The sequence below is a fragment of the Dendrobates tinctorius genome, unplaced genomic scaffold (assembly GCF_039654945.1).
Source record: "Dendrobates tinctorius isolate UK_male_01 unplaced genomic scaffold, ASM3965494v1 ptg000020l, whole genome shotgun sequence".
In the NCBI taxonomy this organism is placed as follows: domain Eukaryota; kingdom Metazoa; phylum Chordata; class Amphibia; order Anura; family Dendrobatidae; genus Dendrobates; species Dendrobates tinctorius.
In genome coordinates, this window is record NW_027361688.1 from 24,636,556 (window position 1) to 24,650,890 (window position 14,335).

The window sequence follows — 14,335 nt, forward strand, 5'->3', positions numbered from 1 at the left end:
ATCAATTACTGCATCAATGCGGCGTGGCATGGAGGCGATCAGCCTGTGGCACTGCTGAGGGGTTATGGAAGCCCAGGATGCTTTGATAGCAGCCTTCAGCTCATCTGCTTTGTTGGGTCTGGTCTCTCTCATCTTCCTCTTGACAATACCCCATAGATTTTCTAAGGAGTTTGCTGGCCAATCAAGCACAGTGATACTGATGTTTTTAAAGCAGGTATTGGTACTTTTGGCAGTGTGGACAAGTGCCAAGTCCTGCAGGAGAATTGGATCGCTGTCTTGTTGGAACGTCCAAGTACGTCCCATGCCCAGCTTCCGGGCTGATGATTTCAAATTTGCCTCCAGTGTTTGCTGATAAGGTGCTGCATTCATCTTTCCTTCAACATTGACCAAGTTTCCTGTGCCTTTGCAGCTCACACCTACCCAAAACATCAGTGATCCACTGTAAGGAGGTGGTGGGGGACCCTCACTTGCCTCCTCTCCCCTAGACACTGGTGCCCTATTACGTGCGGCACCTCATTGTGCAGTAATGTTATTATAATTGTGTCTACTGTAATGTGATGCATTTGTTATGTATTGTGCATAGGTTTTGGGGTAGAATAGGAGATAGCATAGGACCATTGGGGAATTAGAGTGGAGGGGGGCATCATATAGAATAGAATAGGAGTGTTAGTTAGCATAGAGGTTTGGAAGCTGGGAGGAGTTACAGGACATGGCAGTGCAAGACATAGGGATATACTGTAATAAGGACACTTCCTGATTGGACAGCAGAAGCCCGGGCAGGCTTGCCCAGGGCAGGTGTGAGCAGTAGAGGAAGCAAATGGCTGGCCGTGGGGATAAAGCTGCTATGGCAGTAAGGGGCCCCAGGCATAGAATAGTGCAGTTGAGCACCAGCTCAAAAGGACCATCCCCAAGAAGGATCTGGGGTCTACAACAAAGACAGGAGCAGCTGAGATGGCGTTCCTGGCACCTTTCCCTATTGGAACTGGATGAGGGGCTGACAGGGAGTTGGTGACGCTGAAGGCACGGATCGGACACAGACTGTCCAGAGATATAGCAGTGATTGCCGGGAGAAGGAAGACAAAGCTGATAGAGAGGATAGAGGCTGCCCGGATGGCAGGGAAAGAAAAGAAGATGTCTCTGTGTTTAACCTGTACTGCCAATGTGATGAATGTCCTATTGATTAGTAAAGTTCAACTGTTGGAAAAAAAACTGTGACTCTGAGATGTTTTGTGGAACTCGGGAATGCGGAGCCAGAGTGACAGAACCTGAGAGGATCCTGGCAGTGAATGTAAGTGGATTGCTGCGCACGCTGCACCTGCAAAAGGGACACTGTATTCTATCTGTGGAGTGCCAGGGTGTGGGAGCAGTACAGCCCATTGCCACGACTACCACCCTGGCCACCTTACACCACCTCCATGCTTTACAGTAGGAATGGTGTTCCTTTCACCATAGGCCTTGTTGACCTCTCTCCAAATGTAACGTTTATGGTTGTGGCCAAAAAGTTAAATTTTGGTCTCATCACTCCAAATTACCTTGTTCCAGAAATTTTGAGGCTTGTCTCTGTGCTGTTTTGCATATTGTAGGCGAGATACTTTGAAGCATTTGCGCAGTAATGGCTTTCTTCTGGCGACTCGACCATGCAGCCCATTTTTCTTCAAGTGCCTCCTTATTGAGCATCTGGAAACAGCCACACCGGTACTTTTCAGAGAGTTCAGTATTTCAGCTGATGTTATTTGTGGGTTTTTCTTTGCATCCCGAACAATTTTCCTGGCAGTTGTGGGCAACATTTTTGTTGGTCTACCTGACCGTGGTTTTGTTTTTACAGAGCCCCTGATTTTCCATTTGTTATTCACAGTTTGAACGCTGCTGACTGGCATTATCAATTCCTTGGATATCTTTTTGTATCCCTTTCCTGTTTTATACAGTTCAACTACCTTTTCTCATAGATCTGTTGACAATTCTTTTGCTTTCCCCATGACTCACAATCCAGAAACATCAATGGCTGGATGAAAGATGCAAGAGTCTGTCTGGATCACTAAAACTTATTCTGCTTACTCTGCACATGCACTGATTACAAGGAAACAGGTCACAGGTGAGGATGTTACCTTTAGTAGCCAGTCAAACCCATTTGTGTCAACTTCTGTGCATGTTATCAGGTCAAAATCATCAGTGTATGTGAACTTTTGTTCAGGGTCATTTGGATGTTTTGGATTGTCATTATGATTTAAAAAGAGTAAACACAGTAGGTTGACAATAAATGACTTCACCCAACCACTAACCACGAGTAGAGAAAAAGTTTTCGTGTTATCATTTCTATTCTCTGAAAAAAAGGCCACGAAAGCAAAAATTCTGCCGGGGTATGTAAAGTTTTGAGCACAACTGTACTGTATATACAATTACAGATTGTTCTATAAATTTACTGCGCTGGAGAATTAAAAAAAATGGATTTTATGTTGGACCGTTTTTTGCCCAGAACAGAATCTCAGCATGGAAATGTTTTACAAAAAAGACCTCCATGCCTGTCACCGTATAGCTCCTTTTAAATCCAGCTTGTAGCTGGACTTCAAAGGAGACCATGATTTTTACTATATACAGCAGTATTGTATATCACAAGCAATTAGAGGATCACAGGTTAAAGTCCCCTAAGGGGACTAACACATACAGTGAAAAGTAACAAAAAAAAAGTTTTAAAAAACCCCAATAAAAGTTCAAATCACCCTTCTTTTTCCCCATTAAAAACAAAGATTAAAAAAAAAAATACACGTATGTGGTATCGCCTCGTACATGAAAGTCATATGTATAAAAATCTAAAAATAATGAACCTAAACAGTAAATAATACAAAAATGTCAAAATTGCATTTTTTGGTTGCCGCAAAACTACATTCAATGCTCTAAGAAGCTATCAAAATGTTGTATCTATCTCAAAATGGTACCAATAAAAACATTGCTTCGCCCCGAAAAAAAATAAGCCCTCTATCACCCGAAAAAAAAAAACCTTACGGTCTCAGAAAATGGTGACACAATCAAAATATTTTGGAAGACGGGGAGGAAAAAGCAAAAATGCAAAAGAAAAAAATTTGGACATGTGAGGAAGGGGTTAAATTTGTTCACACCATATGGAAATAGGGTCTTTATGGTTGGTATCTGTGGTTTTTGTGAATAAAAATCACTATAGATGCACTTCAGTAGTTTTATTCTGTCTTTTCTGCAACGTTTTGACCTTTTTCTTTTTTAGTAAAAACACATATAAAACCATTATTTGTCTTTGATTTTCTAGTTTTGTCTTTCAGTCCATAAAACAGAATGATGCCCAATGACAACATGTTATATTTTAGGGTACATTCTTCCCATTAACCAAAAAAATGGAGCTAATTGTAATAAATATACGCCTTATTTTGAGTAAAATACTTAAAACTTCCGTTACACCCAGTGTTAAGGCTTGTTTCACACTTCAGTCTTTTAGAATCAGTCGCAATCCGTCAGTGTTGAAAAAACGGATACTGAGAGAGAGAGAGAATGAGACTTTTCAGTGCCAGAATGGCTTTTGGGGTTAAATTAATTGAAGAGAAATTGCTCTGGGCATGCTCAGTTTGAAAAAACGGAATCAAGCGACAGATTCCGTCATATGCCCATAGGCGTCCATTCTAGCAGACGACGGACGGCGACGGATCCGTCACTGTCAGGCTTTTCGACCGAGACAAAAAACGTTCCTATGGACGTTTTTTTCTGGCCGACGGACACCTATCCGTCGCTAATATAATTCTATGGGGAAAAAGACGGATCCGCCAGGCAGATCCGTAGGATCCTTTTTTTTCCTGCTAACGACGGATTTTGACTGACGCCAGAAAACTGAAGTGTGAAACAGGCCTTAGAACCCCGGGAAGGCAACTGAGGCATTTGGCTTCAGAACAGCATATTTAGATACAGAATGAGGGCAGTAAAGAAAGAAAAAAAGGGAGACATTTCCCATTATTTTAAATGATCTCTTAGCCAAAAGAGAGGTGATAACTTGCAGATAAATCAGGATCCTGAGAACAGAGCTTTAAAATGTACCATAATAATAGAGTGGTGGTGCTGCATGTGTGCCACCACTCTATTCCTCCTCTATGGCACTGCTAGGGATAGCACTTGACTCTTTATGGCAATCCCATTGACAAAAAATGAGGCAGTAATATGCGGGGTTACCTCTTCTGTCCAATGAAGCACTTTGCAGCCCAGTTTTCATTATTCTTGGGAGTCTCAGCAGTTGGATCGCCACTGAACCAACTTGGAAAAGTGATCTCTTGCAATAATGGAAATAAATTTTTATTACATTCTCAATATAGGACAAGCTATTATGGTCAGTGGGTCCTCTCTCTCTTCTGGAGAATTTAAGCTATTAAGGTTAGTGGGGTCCTCTCTCTCTCTCCTGGAGAATTTATCTATTAAGGTCAGCAGGGTCCTCTCTCTCTCTCTCTTGGAGAATTTAAGCTATTAAGGTCAGAAGGGTCCTCGCTCTCTCCCCCTGGAGAATTTAAGCTATTAAGGCCAGTGGGGTCCTCTTTCTCCTTCTCTCTCTCTCTCTCTCTCGGAGAATTTAAGCTATTAAGGTCAGTAGGGTCCTGTTTCTCTCTCGGAGAATTTAAGCTATTAATGTTAGCGGGGTCCTCTCTCTCTCCTGGAGAATTTATGTATTAAGGTCAGCAGGGTCCTCTCTATCTCTCTCTCTTGGAGAATTTAAGCTATTAAGGTCAGTGGGGTCCTCTCTCTCTCTGAGAATTAAAGCTATTAAGGTCAGTGAGGTCCTCTTTCTCTCTCTCTCTCGGAGAATTTAAGCTATTAAGGTCAGTGGGGTCCTGTTTCTCTCTCTCTCTCTCTCTCTCTCTCGGAGAATTTAAGCTATTAAGGTCAGTGGGGTCCTCTCTCTCTCTAAGAGAATTTAAGCTACTAAGGTCAATGGGGTCCTCTCTCTCTCTCAGACAATTTAAGCTATTATGATCAGTAGGGTCCTCTCTCTCTTGGGGAATTTAAGCTATTAAGGTCAGTGGGGTCCTCTCTCTTGGAAAATTTAAGATATTAAAGTCAGTGGGGTCCTCTCTTTCTCTCTCTGATAATTTAAGCTATTAAGGTCAGTGGGGCTCTCTCTCTCTCTCTCTCGGAGAATTTAAGCTATTAAGGTCAGTGGGGTCCTCTCTCTCTCTCTTGGAAAATTTAAGTTATTAAGGTCAGTGGGGTCTTCTCTCTCGCTCTCTCTGAGAATTTAAGCTATTAAGGTCAGTGGAGTCCTCTCTCTCTCTCGGAGAATATAAGCTATTAAGATCAGTGGGGTCCTCTCTCTCTCTTGGAGAATTTAAGCTATTAACGTCAGTGGGGTCCTCTCTTTCTCCTGTAGAGTGTAAGCTCTTATGGTGAGTGGGGTCCTCTCTCTCTCAGAATTTAAGCTATTAAGGACAGTGGGATCATCTCTCTCTCTATTGGAGAATTTAAGCTATTAAAGTCAGTGGGGTCCTCTGTTTCTCTTGGAGAATTTAAGCTATTAAGGTCAGTGGGGTCCTCTATCTCTCTCTCTATCTATCTCTTGGAGAATTTTGGCTATTAAGATCAGTGGGGTCCTCTGTCTCTCTTAGAATATTTAAGCTATTAAGGTCAGTGTGGTCCTCTCTCTCTTTCTTGGAGAATTTAAGCTATTAAGGTCATTGGGGTCCTCTCTCTTTCAGAGAATTTAAACTATTAAGGTGAATGGGGTCCTCTGTCTCTCTTGGAGAATTTAACCCCTTCACCCCCAAGGGTGGTTTGCACGTTCATGACCGTGCCAATTTTTACAATTCTGACCACTGTACCTTTATGAGGTTATAACTCTGGAACGCTTCCATGGATCCCGGTGATTCTGACATTGTTTTCTCGTGACATATTGTACTTCATGCTAGTGGTAATATTTCATTCAAATAACTTGCGTTTATTTGTGAGAAAAACGGAAATTTGGCGAAAATTTTGAAAATTTCGCAATTTTCCAACTTTGAATTTTTATGCCCTTAAATCACAGAGATACGGCACACAAAAAACTTGATAATTAACATTTCCCACATGTTTACTTTACATCAGCACAATTTTGGAACCAAAATTTTTTTTTGTTAGGAAGTTATAAGGGTTAAAATTTGACCAGCGATTTCTCATTTTTACAACACCATTTTATTTTTACGGACCACATCACATTTGAAGCCACTTTGAGGGGTCTATATGATAGAAAATACCCAAAAGTGACACCATTCTAAAAACTGCACCCCATAACGTGCTCAAAACCATATTCAAGAAATTTATTAACCCTTTAGGTGCGTCACAGGAATTTTTTTGAATATTTAAAAAAAAATGAACATCTAACTTTTTTTTCACAAAAAAAGTACTTCAGGTTCAATTTTTTTTATTTTACCAAGGGTAACAGAAGAAATTGGACTGCAAAAGTTATTGCGCAATTTGTTCTGAGTACGCTGATACCTGATATGTGGGGGGAATGACTGTTTTGGCGCATGGCAGAGCTCAGAATGGAAGGAGCGCCGTTTGACTTTTTCAATGCAAAATTGTCTGGAATTCAGATCGGACGCCATGTCACGTTTGGAGAGTCCCTGATGTACCTAAACAGTGGAAACCCCCTACAAGTGACCCCATTTTGGAAACTAGACCCCCCAAGGAACTTATCTAGATATGTGGTGAGAACTTTGAACACACAAGGGCTTTACAGAAGTTTATAACGTACAGCGGTACAATTAAAAAATCATATTTTTTCCACAAAAATGATCTTTTCACCCCAATTTTTATTTTCCCAAGGGTAACAGGACCCTAAAAGTTATTGTGCAATTTATCCTGAGTCCGCTGATACCCCACATGTGGGGGTAAACCACTATTTGGGCGCATGGTAGAGCTCGGAAGGGAAGCAGCGCCATTTGACGTTTTTGGCTGGAATTGAGATCGGACACCATGTCGCGATTGGAAAACCCCTGATGTACCAAAACAGTGGAAACCCCCCACAAATGACACCATTTTGGAAACTAGACCCCCTAAGGAACTTATCTAGATGTGTGGTGAGAACTTTGAACCCCCAAGGGCTTCACAGAAGTTTATAACATAAAACCGTACAATTAAAAAATCATATTTTTTCCACAAAAATGATCGTTTCACCCTCAATTCTTATTTTTCCAAGGGTAACAGGACCCTAAAAGTTATTGTGCAATTTGTCCTGAGTACGCTGATACCCCACATGTGGGGGTAAACCACTATTTGGGCGCATGGCAGAGCTCAGAAGGGAAGCAGCGCCATTTGACGTTTTTGGCTGGAATTGAGATCGGACACCATGTCGCGATTGGAAAACCCCTGATGTACCTAAACAGTGGAAACCCCCCACAAATGACACCATTTTGTAAACTAGACCCCCCAAGGAACTTATCTAGATGTGTGGTGAGCACTTTGAACCCCCCAGTGCTTCACAGAAGTTTATAACGCCCGGGCGTGAAAATACAAAATTCGTATTTTTTCCACAAACATGATCTTTTAGTCACCATTTTTTTATTTTACCAAGGGTACCAGGAGAAATTGGACCCCAAAAGTTGTTGTCCAATTTGTCCTGAGTATGCTGATACCCCATATGTGGGAGAAAACTACTGTATGGGCACACGTCGGGGCTCGGAAGGGAAGTAGTGACGTTTTGGAATGCAGATTTTGATGGAATGGTCTGCGGGTGTCATGTTGCCTTTGGAGAGCCCCTAATGTACCTAAACAGTGGAAACCCCCTACATATGACCCCATTTTGAAAACTAGACCCTCTAAGGAACTTATCTAGATGTGAGGTGAGAACTTTGAACCCCCAAGGGCTTCACAGAAGTTTATAATGCCCGGACATGAAAATAAAAAAATCGTATTTTTTCCACAAACATGATCAATTAGTCCCCAATTTTTTTATTTTCCCAAGGGTAACAGGAGAAATTGAACCCCAAAAGTTGTTGTCCAATTTGTCCTGAGTACGCTGACGCCCCATATGTGGGAGAAAACTACTGTATGGACACACGTCGGGGCTCGCAAGGGAAGTAGTGACGTTTTGGAATGCAGAATTGATGGAATGGTCTGCGGGTGTCATGTGCGTTTGGAGAGCCCCTGATGTACCTAAACTATTGAAACTCCCCACAAGTGACCCCATTTTGGACACTAGACCCCCCACGGAACTTATCTAGATGTGTGGTGAGCACTTTGAACCCCCAAGTGCTTCACAGAATTTTATAACGCCCGGGCGTGAAAATAAAAAATTCGTATTTTTTCCACAAACATGATCTTTAGTCACCATTTTTTTATTTTACCAAGGGTACCAGGAGAAATTGGACCCCAAAAGTTGTTGTCCAATTTGTCCTGAGTATGCTGATACCCCATATGTGGGAGAAAACTACTGTATGGGCACACGTCGGGGCTCGGAAGGGAAGTAGTGACGTTTTGGAATGCAGATTTTGATGGAATGGTCTGCGGGTGTCATGTTGCCTTTGGAGAGCCCCTAATGTACCTAAACAGTGGAAACCCCCCACATATGACCCCATTTTGAAAACTAGACCCCCTAAGGAACTTATCTAGATGTGAGGTGAGAACTTTGAACCCCCAAGGGCTTCACAGAAGTTTATAATGCCCGGACATGAAAATAAAAAAATCGTATTTTTTCCACAAACATGATCAATTAGTCCCCAATTTTTTTATTTTCCCAAGGGTAACAGGAGAAATTAAACCCCAAAAGTTGTTGTCCAATTTGTCCTGAGTACGCTGACGCCCCATATGTGGGAGAAAACTACTGTATGGACACACGTCGGGGCTCGGAAGGGAAGTAGTGACGTTTTGGAATGCAGAATTGATGGAATGGTCTGCGGGTGTCATGTGCGTTTGGAGAGCCCCTGATGTACCTAAACTATTGAAACTCCCCACAAGTGACCCCATTTTGGACACTAGACCCCCCACGGAACTTATCTAGATGTGTGGTGAGCACTTTGAACCCCCAAGTGCTTCACAGAATTTTATAACGCTCGGACGTGAAAATAAAAAAATCATTTTTTTCCACAAAAATAATATTTTTGCCCCCAATTTTTTATTTTCCTAAGGGTAACAGGAGAAATTGGACCCCAAAAATTGTTTTGCAATTTGTCCTCAGTAGGCTGATACCCTACATGTGGGGGTAAAACACTATTTGGGCGCATGTCAGAGCTTGGAAGGGAAGGAGCACCATTTGACTTTCAGAATTGGCTGGAATTGAAATCAGACGCCATGTTGCATTTGGAGAGCCCCTGATGTGCCCAAACAGTGGAAACCCCCAATTCTAACTCCAACCCGAACCCCAACACACCCCTAACCCTAATCTCATCCCTAGCCCTAACCCTAGCCCTAACCCTAGCCCTAACCCTAACCCTAACCCTAGCCCTAACCGTAGCCCTAACCCTAGCCCTAGCCCTAACCCTAACCCTACCCTAACCCTAACCCTAATGGAAAAATGGAAATAAATACATTTTTTTTACTTTATTATTTTTCCCTAAGGGGGTGATAACGGGGGGTTTCATTTACTATTTATGGCAGTTTTTATGTTTGGCGGCTGTCGCACGCTAAAAGACGCTTTTTATTGTAAAAATAGTTTTTGCATCACCACATATTGAGAGCTATAATTTTTCCGTATTTTGACCCATCGAGTCATGCGAGGTCTTATTTTTTGCGGGACGAGTTGACATTTTTATTGGTTCCATTTTCGGGCACGTGACATTTTTTGATCGCTTTTTATTCCAATTTTTGGGACGCAGAATGAACAAAAACCAGCGTTTCATGAATTTCTTTTGGGGGGGTGCGTTTACACCGTTCCGCGTGCGGTAAAATTGATAAAGCGGTTTTATTCTTCGGGTCAGTACGGTTACAGCGATACCTCATTTAGGTCGTTTTTTTATGTTTTGTCGGTTTTATGCAATGAAAACTATTTTATATAAAAAATTATTATTTTTGCATTGCTTTATTCTGCGAGCTATAACTTTTTTATCTTTTTGCTGATGACGTTATATTGTGGCTTGTTTTTTGCGGGACAAGATGACGTTTTCAGCGGTACCATGGATATTTATATGCGTCTTTTTGATCGCGCGTTATTACACTTTTTGTTTGGCGGTATGATAATAAATCATTATTTTTTGCTTCGTTTTTTATTTTTATTTTTTAAGAGGTTCGCTAAAGGGGTTAACTAATGGGACAGTTTTATAGGGCGGGTCGTTACGGACGCGGCGATACCTAATGTGTGTACTTTTATTGTTTTGTTTTTTTTTATCTTCAAAAAATGGATTTATTTGGGGGAATATTTTTTTTTTTTGTAATTTATTTGGCGATTTTTTGGAAATTATTTTAACACTTTATTTTTATTTTTTTTTCACTTTATTAAATAGTCCCAGGTGGGACATCACTGTTCTGTGACAGATTGCTGATCTGTCACATCACAGATCACTGTGACAGATCAGCGATCTGTCACAGGCAGTGCACAAGGCTTCCTCATGCCTGCGCTTTGCAGGCACTGAGGAAGCCAGCTTCCTGCAGGCCCCCGAAGGCCCCCGTTGCCATCTTGGATTCGGGGGCCTGCAGGAAAGGAGCCCCCGGCAGCAGCGCTGCACATTGCGCTGCCGTGGGGGGCTCAGGGAAGCACGAAGGGAGCCCCCTCCCTGCCGATGCTTCCCTTTAACTCCCGGTACACCGCGATCATGTTTGATCGCGGTGTGCAAGGGGTTAACGTGTCGGGGGCGGTCCGTGAGCCACACATTTCCATACTTACTTACATTACTGTGGGTGTATAGGGATGTTTAAGCCTCCCTCATGTACCACCGGCAAGGCTCCTACACAGCTGGACCCATGAACTCTTTCACTGTTTGTCAAAATGGTGGACTTCTGTCCTCCTTTTGTAATGAACGGTGGTCAAGCAAGCGCACGACTGTGCTGTTAATTCTATATAGAGCGCCCATTGATCCAGAAGTGTTGTGAGTTCATTCTGTGGTTCACCAGTTGTGAGTTCTCCTTCCAGACTCCCTCTGGTGGTAACAGGAAGTAGTGAGGCTGATTTAATCAGTGAAGATCTTCCACCTGATAATGAGGATGACGATTGGACCTCAGGAATCTCAGACTGGATTTAAGACAGCCGACGCCCTATCCTGTTGCTGGTGATTCCTTCTGGCTTGTCAGCTCTGTTCCAGTCATCTAAAGCTAAGATTTTTCTGCTAATGTTCACACTTGATTTGTTGGTCTATTCAGTTTTTTGTGTGGTCAGCCAGCCCCGGCTGGGGGCTGCGCTGAATTTCCACCCTTATTTATCTGTATTTGCCAATTTGCTTTTTGTCCCTTACTAGTTTGGCCTCTTTTTTTGCTCTGTCTCAGAATATTTCAGAGTGCTGATATAGTGGGAGAAGTCTAGTGACTTCAGGGTTAATTTTGCTATCAGAAGTGTTGGACATTATTTTTGTAGGATTTTTTGCAGGTTGCAAACAGTGTCTTTCCTTTCCTGTCCTTTCTGGTTAGTTTGGGCCCCATCATTTGCTCAGCCTATTTTCCTGCCTGTGTTTGTGCTTTCATCTTGTTTCACCATCAATACATGTGTGGGGGCTGTCTTTCCTTTGGGGTCTGCTCTGGGGCAGTTAGTTTTCCCCTTTTCATACTTCAGGCTTATGTAGTCCTACGGCTGTGACGAAGCATCTAGGAACATTGTAGGTACGCTCCACGGCTGCTGCTAGTTGTGTGGTAGGATCAGGGATCTGCAATCTGCATAGTTACCAACCGCTCTGGTTTTCTGTGACTTGGCTTGTTTTGCCTTTTTCTCTTCGGTGACCCATTCATAACACAGAAGCTGTGAATAGTCTTTAATCTAGTTAAAAAAAACAAATTTCCTTTGTAATTATTCGTGACTTTGCTGTCAGATTGTCCAATAGATGTCCTTCAACTTTCCGTACTTGCCAGGCATTGCCAGACATGGTGTCAGGCAGATTCTGCAGCTCACCATCTGAAGTTGCTAAGGATGGTCACTGGACGCAGGAGAAGGAAAAAGATCAGGAATACATGCAGTATCTTTTACATTTTTGTTTTTATTTGGAGTAGGGGTGAGGAAAGAGAATATATATATTTCATATGGGTAGAAGGGTTTATGTATAGGGTATAGGGTTTGAATAACTTTCTTTGCTTTTTTGATTTTTTGTTGACTTTCGTTTTTTATCTTTTAACATTTTCTCAGCAATCTCTTCTCCTCTTCTGAAGTAGGCCAATGTTTGGTATCATGAGTTGCTCTTCCGGGCTTTATGAGGACTTTGGTAGATAAGAACTCTCCATTAGCAGGAGTTTTATTTGTAATCTCAGCTTGAAGAAGTCACGTTGTCCACCATGTACATAGCCTTCAGAAAAACATTCAGGCAGTAAGCAGGATCATTTTGTGCACTAATGTAAGAGAAAAAAATATAGAATTACTAGAAAAAGTAAAGATACTTAACACACATAGATAACACAAGTGCTAACCTGCTAAGCCATAATGTAGGAAAGACTCAATGGACAAATGCCACAGAGCATTGCAGATTGCACCAACTATAAGACCTAAAGTATCTCCATCACCCAGGCTGACACTTTTTAGTGATCCAGTAATTTCTAGATGCACCCCTGGCAGTTACTATTTATATGTAGATTAACCACCTCTGATCCCCCACATTTATGAAAAGGAGATTTTTGAAAACTTTTCAACTATTGTGTTGAGTTACGAATATAAAGACATGCATGTGTATGTTTCTCTTGTCTGGAAGCTCTGAAAGTTGCCGTAACTTCAATCCGGCCATAACAACCTGTGACTTCTATCAAAATGTCATATTTTTGCTAAATGATTGTGATGTAAAACTTACCTGTGGAGTCACAGAATGTTTCAGACATCTCAATCCTGGAATATCGATCCTCATCCTGACAGATATGGAGACAATGGGCACAGGTTGCCCTCAGTCTTTTACTTCAAGTTCTTTGTACAGAACCAGGAACCTAAAGATGAGGAATGAACAATCAAAGTGAATGATATCTGCTGTTCTAAAACAGAACGGAAAACGCAGTCCCTTCAAGGAAACTCAAAAAAGTGGGTATTGGTCCAAAAGACTCCCTTAGGCACCAGGTCCCAAGGTGACTGGTACCTCTGCACCTCTATAAATGTGCATTTACATGTGGGAATAGTAAAGGTTATGGATAATTTATTTATATGAAAGCTTAAATGAAGAGTTACAGTATATAGATGAGGATGTACAACTAGAGGGATTGCTTTTTTTACCTTCTTAAAGTTCTTATCAAACGTGGTGCTGTTCCATAGCTTGAACAGTCAATTTACCAGAATGTGTTTAGTCTTCTGGAAATCCACAATGTAAGATGTGGACGATGTAATGTCTTTTAGGAAGCAGCCATGGATGTTACACAAGGTCTGCAAATAATGGAAGAGCATATAGTAAGCGTGGTATAATGTCTCAGAACCAAGGCCAGTTTTAGACAAAGTGGGGCCTTGGGTAAAACTTTAAAGTGGGGCCCCAAATGCTCATATATTGCACCATCACACAGACATTTCGGTTGTAGTTACATGCGCTGAGTTAATGCCGCTAAACGAGCATAAGCAACAATATTGAAGTTGTTTGACTCTTGTTTCTCGGCCTCTTTACACCGGCTGAGGAATAATGATGAGGACAGAACCATCATACAGTATCATGTTATCAGCATGATGCTGATATAGTGGAATGCGGGGAGGTGGAGGGCAGCGCTGACTCAAGGGCCCCATAGTGGCCGTGTGGTGGGCCTTTATCAGCAGCCGGGGCCCTGGGCAAATGCCTAGTCTGCCTGCTCCTAACGCCGACCCTTCTCAGAACACACAGAATAAGTGCCGGTGCAGTGCGAGTGCAGTATGAATTAGGCTAATGGCTGAGCAAATTTCATAGCTATGGTCTTGATACTTAATATAAAAGTCCTTGTTAAAAATATAGAACTTTATATAACTTACTGCTACTTTCCAGTGGATCTTTTTTTGACTAGCACGGAGGGAGCCAGCCATAGTAGGAGGAAGCATTGCCTGGCACTGGAGCCAGGACAGGTGACACATTCATATGTGTTTTATGCATATCCTCTGCCCAGAGAAAGCACATTTCCCCCACATCTATAACTTTCAGAAACACACGCAGGCCTGGAGCATAATCTTTATAAGAGTTTCATCCTTGATGGTGTTCTGTGAATGTGGATAATCGGAATAACTTGTTAGTAATACACTTACTTTGTATATTAAGGAAATTATTACTTTATAGATATGATTATGTTAGGACTTCAATGT